The sequence below is a fragment of the Arachis hypogaea genome, chromosome 18, assembly GCF_003086295.3.
Source record: "Arachis hypogaea cultivar Tifrunner chromosome 18, arahy.Tifrunner.gnm2.J5K5, whole genome shotgun sequence".
Classification (NCBI taxonomy): Eukaryota; Viridiplantae; Streptophyta; class Magnoliopsida; order Fabales; family Fabaceae; genus Arachis; species Arachis hypogaea.
Genome location: NC_092053.1, coordinates 88,647,728 through 88,658,557, shown reverse-complemented (window position 1 = coordinate 88,658,557; position 10,830 = coordinate 88,647,728). Strand labels below are relative to the sequence as shown.

At 40.9% G+C, this 10,830-nt stretch overlaps 1 non-coding gene across 1 annotated transcript; it reads right to left on the bottom strand.

The window, feature by feature from the left end:
• Positions 1-3,186: 3,186 nt before the first annotated feature.
• On the bottom strand, positions 3,187-3,290 carry LOC112774736 (small nucleolar RNA R71). The gene has a single exon (XR_003189200.1). It is a non-coding gene; the product is annotated as a small nucleolar RNA R71 (small nucleolar RNA).
• Positions 3,291-10,830: the final 7,540 nt, after the last annotated feature.

Below are 10,830 nucleotides of genomic sequence, written 5' to 3'. Positions count from 1 at the left end.
ATGTCATTGGAAAGTAGGATTGATGCCAGGGCATCTTGGCCAGTTTCACTGACCTTTTCTTTACTGTTTTTAGGTTAGTTTCATGCATTTCATTAGGAAATAAGCTAGTTTTTGGTAAATATTCACTTATGCCTTAACTCAAGCATACATTGTGCATTTTACATGATTTCATGAGGATTTTGCATAAGTTTAGTGACAAATATTATGTTGCATTACTCATGACTTGGACTAGAGCTTTGATGCATTTTGTTGCTTGATTTTAGGACCAAAAAGAAGTAAGAAAAGGGGAGGTAACTTGCAAGATTAATGAGAAAAGTGATTGCCAATAACACTCTCAAAAAAAGCCATCAATGCCCACGTTAGAGAGTCACGTTAACCAAGTTAACGTGAACTCTAACGTGGAGAAGAGAAGTTGAGCCAACGTTAGTGACACTCAACATTGTCACTAACGTTGGCAATCACTCATAAGTGGCCACGTTAGAAGCCACGTTAACCTAGTGACACTCAACATTGTCACTAACGTTGACCTATGGTGCTAAGTACCACGTTAACTCCCACGTTAACTTGGTTAACGTGGGAACTAACGTAGAGGATGAAGAGTTGTCGATAACGTTAGTGACACTAAACATTGTCACTAACGTTGAAGCAACCACACAACCCCCAAGAGTCACGTTAACTTCCATGTTAACTTGGTTAACGTGGAAGCTAACGATGAGAAATGAAGGATGAGCCAACGTTAGTGACACTCAACATTGTCACTAACGTTGGGATGGCTAAAAGATGGCCACGTTAGAAGCCACGTTAACCTAGTTAACGTGGACTCTAACGTGAGACCTAGGGGCACATTGGAACTAGGGGCACATTGGAACGTTAGTGACAATGTTGAATGTCACTAACGTTCTCGAAGGATGGCAAAGGCCACGTTAGAAGCCACGTTAACCTAGTTAACGTGAGCTTTAACGTGAAGCAAGAAGGGGCACACTGGAACGTTAGTGACAATGTTGAGTGTCACTAACGTTCTCGAAGGTTGACAAGGCAACGTTAAAAGCCACGTTATCCTAGTTAACGTGGGTTTTAACGTAAGGCAAAAGGGGTGCATTGGAACGTTAGTGACAATGTTAAGTGTCACTAACGTTCCCGAACTTGGACTTTCACTAAATGATTAACACTCCTTACGCCCTGAGCTTAAGTCTCTGCCCACTTCGCACTTTCTCTCTTCAAGTAAAGCCAAGCCCAAATAAAGAAAGGAACTGCTTCAAACTCAAGATCCAAAGGCCCAAGACTTGAAGAGTGAACTAGAAGCTGAGAAGAGTAGTATATATAGGAGTAGCTTTGAATTGTAAAATAGTTCTGGAGGCTGAAGAACTACTCTCTGTATTTACTTTTTTTTTGCAATTTCTAGTTTTATGATGTATTCTCCATCTTTGTTTCCATTTTCAAGAGCTATGAACAACTAAACCCCTTTCATTGGGTTAGGGAGCTCTGTTGTAATTTGATGGATCAATACTAATTTTCATTGTTCTTCTTCTATCTTTCCTCTTGATTTTACTTGAAAGCTTTCGGTCTTCATCCAATTGAGTAGTTATCTTGGAAGAGAAGCTATTCAAACTTGGATCTCTTTTGAACCTTGGAAGAGGAATGAAGAGATCAAGCTAGAAATGCTTTCTCATGCTGGACCAAATTGGGTTTGGATGGGTATGTGACTGTAACCCTCTCAATACTTGGTTTGGGAAATGCATGTGGTATAAACAGTGACCATACTTCATCTCTTCTCATGAGCAATTGACCAAGGAATTGGCTATTGATCAAGATTTGAGAGATTGAATTGCAAGACATTGCAATTCAATCACTTAAGATTTCCAAGGAGATCAATGAGTGCATTGATTGAGGAAGAGATGAAAATGAACTTGATCCGGAGAATTGCAACATCTCCTAAGCCCAATGAACTCCCCATCTCTGATCTTACCCATTCTCTTTAATTTATGCCATTTACTTTTATGAGCAAATCCCCCATTCCCATTTACAATTCTGCAATTTATTTTCAGTCATTTACTTCCAGTCCTTTAATTCTAGCAATTTACTCTTCTGTTATTTACATTCCCGCCATTTTATTTTCTGCAACTCTTAACCCAAATTCTGGATTCGCTCAACTAGAACATTCTTCTAATTAAAGTTGCTTGATCAATCAATCCCTGTGGGATTCGACCTCACTCTATTGTGAGTTTTTACTTGACGACAACTTCGGTACACTTGCCGAAGGGAGATTTGTTGAGAGACAAGTTTTCCCCACATCAAGTTTATGGCGCCGTTGCCGGGGATTGATTGTGCATCAACAATGATTAGATTGGAAGATCACTAGGTTGAGCATTTTATTTTGTGAATTTCATTTTTCTGTTTGAGTGATTTACTTTTTGTTTTAGCTAAACTTCTTTCCTTCTCCATCTACTCTTTTGTTTCTCTTTGTTATTTTCAATTTCTGTTTGCTAACCCACTAACTGTTTGATATATTGCATCACCCACAACTAACATCAATTCTGACACAAATACTGTCTGCACCTATATTCTCTGCTTGTACTTGTTGGTTGTATGACAGGGAGAAGAAGCGGGGCTTCAACTTCCTTTGATTCTGTATCAGAGAGAACCTTCCTTAGACTAAGGAGGGAGGCAAAAGGAAAACGAGTAGTTGGTGCTGAAGAAGAAGAGGAACAGTTTGAGGAATACTTTGAACCAAACATGGAAGAAAACATGGAAAATCATCATGAAGAAGAGATTCACAATCATGGCAGAGGAGGTGGAGCAAATCATGCTGGGGAGGATAGAAGAGTTTTGGGCTCTTACATTAATCCAAACCCAGGCAATTGTGGAAGTAGCATCCAAAAACCAACAATCCATGCCAACAACTTTAAACTTAAACCACAGCTCATCACCCTTGTTCAGAACAACTGTTCGTTTGGAGGAGGTGTTCAAGAAGATCCCAACCAACATTTGACCACCTTCCTGAGAATATGTGACACAATGAAATCTAATGGTGTTCATCCTGACGCCTATAGATTGATCTTATTTCCCTTCTCACTCAGAGACAAGGCAGCCAAGTGGCTGGAATCCTTCCCAAGGGAGAGCTTGACAACTTGGGAGGATGTGGTGAACAAATTCTTAGCAAGATTCTACCCTCCTCAACGAATCAATAGGCTGAGAGCTGAGGTTCAAACCTTCAGGCAACAGGATGGTGAGACTCTGTATGAAGCATGGGAGAGGTTCAAAGACTTAACAAGGAGGTGTCCACCTGACATGTTCAACGAATGGGTCCAGCTGCACATTTTCTATGAAGGGCTCTCTTATGAGTCAAAGAAGGCAGTAGACCATTCATCTGGAGGGTCCTTGAACAAGAAGAAGACCATTGAGGAAGCCATAGATGTTATTGAAACAGTAGCAGAAAATGACTATTTCTATGCTTCCGAAAGAGGGAACACAAGAGGAGTGATGGAGCTAAACAATGTAGACGCTCTGTTGGCCCAAAACAAGCTCATTACCCAGCAGCTGGCTGACCTCACCAAGAAGATGGAGATGAACCAAGTAGCAGCAATCTCCACTTCATCAACAACACAAGAAGGAGTAAACCAAGAAGCAGAAGGGAGTCAGGAGCAAGCCAACTACATTGGGAATTCACCAAGGAAAAACTATGATCCATACTCCAAGACTTACAACCCTGGATGGAGAAATCACCTGAACTTTGGGTGGGGAAGTGAGCAAGATCAAAACCAAGACCAGAGACGTTACAACTCCAACAACAATGCAGCTCACCAACAATTCACCCAGAGGACATCTCAACACCCCCATAACAACACTTCTCCACATACTTATCAAAACCAAAATAGCACATCTGCTCCGAACCACTCATCAATTGATGACAGGCTCTCTAAGATTGAAGCCTTACTTGAAGGAATATGCCAAGAGATTCAAGAAAATAAGGTGTTCAAAGAGGAGGTGCGAGCCAATATTAAGAACCAAGGAGAAACCATTAGGAAGATGGAATTCCAGGTGGGATATTTAGCTGAGAAGATTCCCAAACCTACTGATAGCTTCTCAAGTGACACTGAGAAAAACCCCAAGGGAGAAGCAAAGAAAGTAAGATGGGAAGATTGCAAAATGGTCACTACAAGTGATCAAGAGATTGAAGACAAGCAAGGCAAAATGTGCAAACAACTTGAAGACAACTCAACAAAGGAGGAGGATAGAGATCACAAAGAACCAGAAATCTCACAACAAGAGCTGCTGAAGCTCTATGCACCATTCCCTCAACTGCTCAATGGTGCTGTGGGAAAAAGAATATACTCAAGGTTCCTAGACTTGTTTGCATCTCTGCATGTGAACATACCATTCATCAAGGCAATTCAACAAATGCCTGTATTCATCAAATATATGAAGGAACTTCTTCCCAGGAAAAGCTCACTCAAGGGAGGGCAGACTATAGTGATGAACAAGGAATGTAGTGCCCTTATTCAACCTGAGTTGCCTACAAAAAGAAGAGACCCAGGAAGTTTTCATATCCCTTGTGCCATAGGTAAAAATATGTTCGACAGAGCACTATGCGATTTAGGGGCCAGCATCAACTTACTGCCCTTATCCCTGGTGAAGAGGCTGCAGATCAATGAGATAATGCCTACAGATGTCATTATCAGACTGGCTGACAAAACTCAAAAGCAAGCAATAGGAGTGGTGGAAAATGTGTTGCTAAAGGTTGGGAAGTACTTTCTCCCAACAGACTTTGTCATTCTGGACATGGAAGAAAGTCACACTCACCCAATCATATTGGAAAGAACATTTCTAGCTACGGCCAGAGCACTTATCGATGTAGAGAAAGGGGAGCTAATATTGAGAATCCATGATGAACGACTCAGCTTCAATGTTTTCAAACTCACACAAGAAACAGATCAAGAGGACAAGGAACTAAGCACAAATGATAATGAGACACTGAAGGAGGAAACAAGCACTGAAGCACAGCCAGTTCATTCTGAGACCCCCTTAACTGACAAACAAGGAAAACAGCAATTGCCACAGTTCAAGGAAAAGTTGGAGGAACCCAAACCTCTAGAGGCAGGTGAAGACAGCATCACAACTCCTTGGAGAAAAGAGGTCACCAAGGGGAAGGCAACCTCAAAAGAAACAAAAAAGAAGGTACCAAGGAGATGGAGGAACAAGAAGATCCCTACGGAAGACTTCTCTCCAGGGGATAGAGTTGTCTCAGCCTACTTCCCAGATATTCCCCCTAATCTCCCTACTGTGCCATCTCAATTACCCAAGGTCTTCACTATCAACAGAGTTCTTTCCCTGGAACATGTGGAGATCATTGATCCAACCAATGGATACAAGTCCACAGCAAGAGGGGAGGACTTTAAGCACTACCAACCACCGTGATGAAAGAAAAACGTCAAGCTAGTGATGCTAAAGAAGCACTTCATGGGAGGCAACCCATGTTTCATATGCTTTCAGATGATAATGAATAAGTCAATCTTTATGAGCTTCAATCCAAACTTAACAAACAATTGGTGAAAATCTTCTTATGCAGAATATAGTGAGGAACAAGTTTGGTGTTCAAAGCAAACCAAGTTGCATGCTAGTCTTGGGAGCTTTGAATACAAAACTTTCATCACAGTGCTTCAAACTAAGTTTGGTGTCACCCCATGGTGCCACCAAAATGCATATAAGGAACCACCAATAGTTAGTTAGTTAGTTGAAATTCATAAACAAAAAATCAAATCCTTTCTTTCAATTTATTCTAGCCATAGAGTTTTAATTTTCTTATATATTAATTCCCTTATTTCAAATCTTTATAGGAAAAGAAAAGAAGCATGAAAAGGGATTGATTGGACACTTAAATGGGGGAAATTGTGCCACTTAAAGAAGAGGGGCTACACACTTGTTCTAAAGAGGGAATACGTTGGAAAATGTTGCCATGCAACATTGAAAAAAAGGGACCCCTAGAAGACCGAGCAATCCCCATCATAAAGTGATTATCCTTGTCTTCTAGCCATGCATAACCCCAACCGTCCATCAAGTGACCACTTCATCAATCTACACCCTCCATTCTCTCACAACTTCTCTATATAAACAACCCTTGTCCATACCACCCTTCATTGTCATCACACACCTTCACCACTCTTCATTTCGGTACAATACACCCCCTATCAAATTATAAACCTTCCTCCCCTCACTCTCCTCATTGCCATAAAACCCTAAACAACCAAAAGTCTCTACAACCTTACCACCTTCACATATTAAATCATCATTCATGGCATCTTCAAGTTCTAAGAGAAGGAAGGGGAAGGAACCCATGGAAGAACACCCATATGATGAGAAGAGATTTAGAAGCTTGCATCATGCATTGCAATACGGGTGGATGGTTGATAAGGAAATCATTTATGAGCTGGGATTTCAAGTTAAGAAGACTGAATGCCCCGAAATCACAGAGAAGGTAGAAAGTAGAAGATGGGAGCTCCTCACTGACCCGGTCACTAAGGTGAATGCAAATCTCGTAAGAGAATTTTATGCAAATGCAGTCAGGTATGATAAGAAAGATGAGTCATATACAAGCTTTGTGAGAGGGACAATGGTGGATTTTGGTCCCATGAGTGTAATGAGGGCATTGAAGCTACGGTCTATACCATTTGAAGAAAAAAGTTACCACTCAAGATTGGACAACAACCCCAATTATGACCAGCTTTTACTAGACCTGTGTGTACCAGGAGCTGACTGGGAAAGGGGTGCAAGAAATAAACCAATGTTCATTAAGAGAACAGATCTCACTCCTGAAGCTAAGGGTGGTTCGAGCTAGTGAGGAGGTCTATTCTCCCAGCTGCAAACAACTCGGAGGCGAATCTCGAGAGAGCAACAATGTTGCATTGTATACTCAAGGGAGGAGAAATCAAAGTTCATGAGATCATAGCTCAAGGAATTAGAAAGATGGCAGAGAAAAGCGACTCAAGAGGAACATTAGGTTACCCCAGCACTATTTACCGAATATGCAAGAAAGCTAGGGTGGTTTTTGAAGATGAGGACCCCGTTTGGATAAAGGAAGGCATTCCAATAACGGTCCGAAGGATGAATGCTGCAGCACTCCCCCTGCCTCAACGGAAGCAAAGAAAGAGGACAGCCCCTCCAGTAGTTGAAGGACAAGTCTTAGAGGGACAAGCACCACAGACCTTGGACATGCACCAATTACAGGAAGCCATTGATGGCTTATCTAGACAATATTTGGAAAGCCAAGGAGCACAGAAAGAGCTTCAACTACAGATGATGGGGCAGCAAGATGAGTGGCAAAGGCAAATGATGGAACAGCAACTAAGCCAAGGACAACAATGGGGAGAAGCATTCAACAGGATGGAACAAAGGCAAAACGAGCAACAAAAATCCACCCAGAGGCTAATCAACATCCAAGCACATCAAGGGGCACACATACATGAGATGCATCGAAGACAAATAGAATAGGAAGAACTATTGGACGAGCAAAGGGCATTCACAGAAGGAGTTTACATGAGTCAAATAGGACATCAGATAAATACTCAAGCCAGGCTCGGCTACTTAGTGGGACAGCTGCCAATATTGCATCCAGGAATAGCCAAGTATGATGAAATGAAGGATGAATTAGCACGAAAGGAAAGACAAAGGGTGGAAGAGAGTCATGAGTCAGTAAGGAAGGAACTCGAGGATTGGAAGCAAGCAAGATTGGCACGGATGCGAGGAAATGCAAGAGGAAACAAGGAGGACAAGCAAGGAAAAGAGCATGGACACCCACAACAGTAAAAGGTGGTGAAGTTCCTTCTTTGTTCCATCTTTCTCTGTGTTTTAAATAAGGAAGATCTTGTATGAAATAGAACTTGCTTCCATGTTATGTTTAAACCTTTTTCAAATCATATTATTTTTAGTTTTTGGTATTGAAGAGAGTCTATGTGCACTGGTCTTTATGTCACTGCATCATTCCCTTATTTACTTGTAAGCTTGTCCTTTAAATCAAATAAAAAGAGAATGATTATAGTTGTAAAAGACCAGAGTGGAGTTGATATTGTGGAAGTGCATTCATGAATCTTTGGGGTAGTCATAAGTTAGCTAAGTTGGTTCAACCACAAGGCTAGGAGGACAACTATCTATCCTGAATACTTTGCTTTGGATACACTCATGAGACTAAGTTAATAACAAGATCCTAAGAAGAGAAAAGGGAAAGAACAATGGAAGTGAAAAACAAAAGAAAAAGAGTAAGCAATAAGGCTAGGCATCAATGGTTTTAAGCTTGAGGCAAGTGTCTGTGGTGCTCCTGTGTGAGGCATCTACTTGGATGAATAAGCTCTTAGTGGTGCCTTATCACTTGGTAACTTGGGTTAACTAACTCAGGATTATCAGCTGAAAGTCCACTATCAAGAATAACCTTCACTACAGAACACTTAGTAACCCAAAGAGGTGCTGGACACCAAGGTCTCAAGAAAAGAAAATAAATAAAATAAATGCCTGTAGTGTGTATGTATGGGGGATAGGCTTGAGGGAGTAAGTCCTTAGGGGTGTCTCAACACCTAGCACCTTGAACCAACTGGTTCGGGAGTGTTGGCTGAAAGCTTATCTTAAAGAGTTGCCCCCTTACAGAGCACTTAGCCTAAATAACACAAATAACCCTTGAAATAACAATAAAAGGATCAATGAATAAAAGTCTCATGGGATATGAATAAAGTGGGTGTTTTAGGACAGAATAAAGGTCTGAAAGCCAGTAATGGAATGAACCTAAGTTGCTATGCATGAAACCACCATAAAATCAGTAATATGACTTCCACAAGGATGACTCATTCCTCTGGATATTCCATTCATCATTCTCTTGTTCCAGTACTTGCTTAGGGACAAGCAAGCTTTAAGTTTGGTGTTGTGATGCCAGGGCATCTTGGCCAGTTTTACTGACCTTTTCTTTAGTGTTTTTAGGTTAGTTTATGCATTTCTTAGGAAATAAGCTAGTTTTGGGTAAATATTCACTTATGCTTAACTCAAGCATACATTGTGCATTTCACATGATTTCATGAGGATTTTGTATAAGTTTATGACAAATATTATGTTGCATTACTCATGACTTGGACTAGAGCTTTGATGCATTTTGTTGCTTGATTCAGGACCAAAAAGAAGCAAGAAAAGGGAGGTAACTTGCAAGATTAATGAGAAAAGTGATTGCCAATAACACTCTCAAAAAAAGCCATCAATGCCCACGTTAGAGAGTCACGTTAACCAAGTTAACGTGAACTCTAACGTGGAGAAGAGAAGTTGAGCCAACGTTAGTGACACTCAACATTGTCACTAACGTTGGCAATCACTCATAAGTGGCCACGTTAGAAGCCACGTTAACCTAGTTAACGTGACCTCTAACGTTAAGGGGGAGGGAGAGAAGCCAACGTAGTGACACTCAACATTGTCACTAACGTTGGCCTATGGTGCTAAGTACCACGTTAACTCCCACGTTAACTTGGTTAATGTGGGAACTAACGTAGAGGATGAAGAGTTGTCGACAACGTTAGTGACACTCAACATTGTCACTAACGTTGAAGCAACCACACAACCCCAAGAGTCACGTTAACTTCCACGTTAACTTGGTTACGTGGAAGCTAACGATGAGAAATGAAGGATGAGCCAACGTTAGTGACACTCAACATTGTCACTAACGTTGGATGGCTAAAGATGCCACGTTAGAAGCCCGTTAACCTAGTTAACGTGGACTCTAACGTGAACCTAGGGCACATTGGAATGTTAGTGACAATGTGAATGTCATAACGTTTCAAAGGATGGCAAAGCCACGTTAGAAGCCACGTTAACCTAGTTAATGTGAGCTTTAATGTGAAGCAAGAAGCGGCACACTGGAACGTTAGTGACATGTTGAGTGTCACTAACGTTCCGAAGGTTGACAAGGCAACGTTAAAAGCCACTTAACCTAGTTACGTGGGTTTTAACGTAAGGCAAAAGGGGTGCATTGGAAGTTAGTGACAATGTTAGTGTCATAACGTTCCCGACTTGGACTTTCACTAAACGATTAAACTCCTTAGCCCTGAGCTTAAGTCTCTGCCCACTCCGCACTTTCTCTCTTGCAAGTAATGTCAAGCCCAAATAAAGAAAGGAACTGCTTCAAACTCAAGATCCAAAGGCCCAAGACTTGAAGAGTGAACTAGAAGCTGAGAAGAGTAGTATATATAGGAGTAGCTTTGAATTGTAAATAGTTCTAGAGGCTGAAGAACTACTCTCTGTATTTACTTTCTTTGCAATTTCTAGTTTTATGATGTATTCTCCATCTTTGTTTCCATTTTCAAGAGCTATGAACAACTAAACCCCTTTCATTGGGTTAGGTAGCTCTGTTGTAAATTTGATGGATTCAATACTAATTTTCATTGTTCTTCTTCTATCTTTCCTCTTGATTTTACTTGAAAGCTTTCGGTCTTCATCCAATTGAGTAGTTATTTTGGAAGAGAAGCTATTCAAACTTGGATCTCTTTTGAACCTTGGAAGAGGAATGAAGAGATCAAGCTAGAAATGCTTTCTCATGCTGGACCAAATTGGGTTTGGATGGGTATGTGACTGTAACCCTCTCAATACTTGGGTTTGGGAAATGCATGTGGTATAATCAGTGACCAAACTTCATCTCTTCTCATGAGCAATTGACCAAGGAATTGGCTATTGATCAAATTTGAGAGATTGAATTGCAAGACATTGCAATTCAATCACTTAAGATTGCCAAGGCGATCAATGAGTGCATTGATTGAGGAAGAGATGAACAATGAACTTGATCCGTGAGAATTGCAACATCTCCTAAGCCAG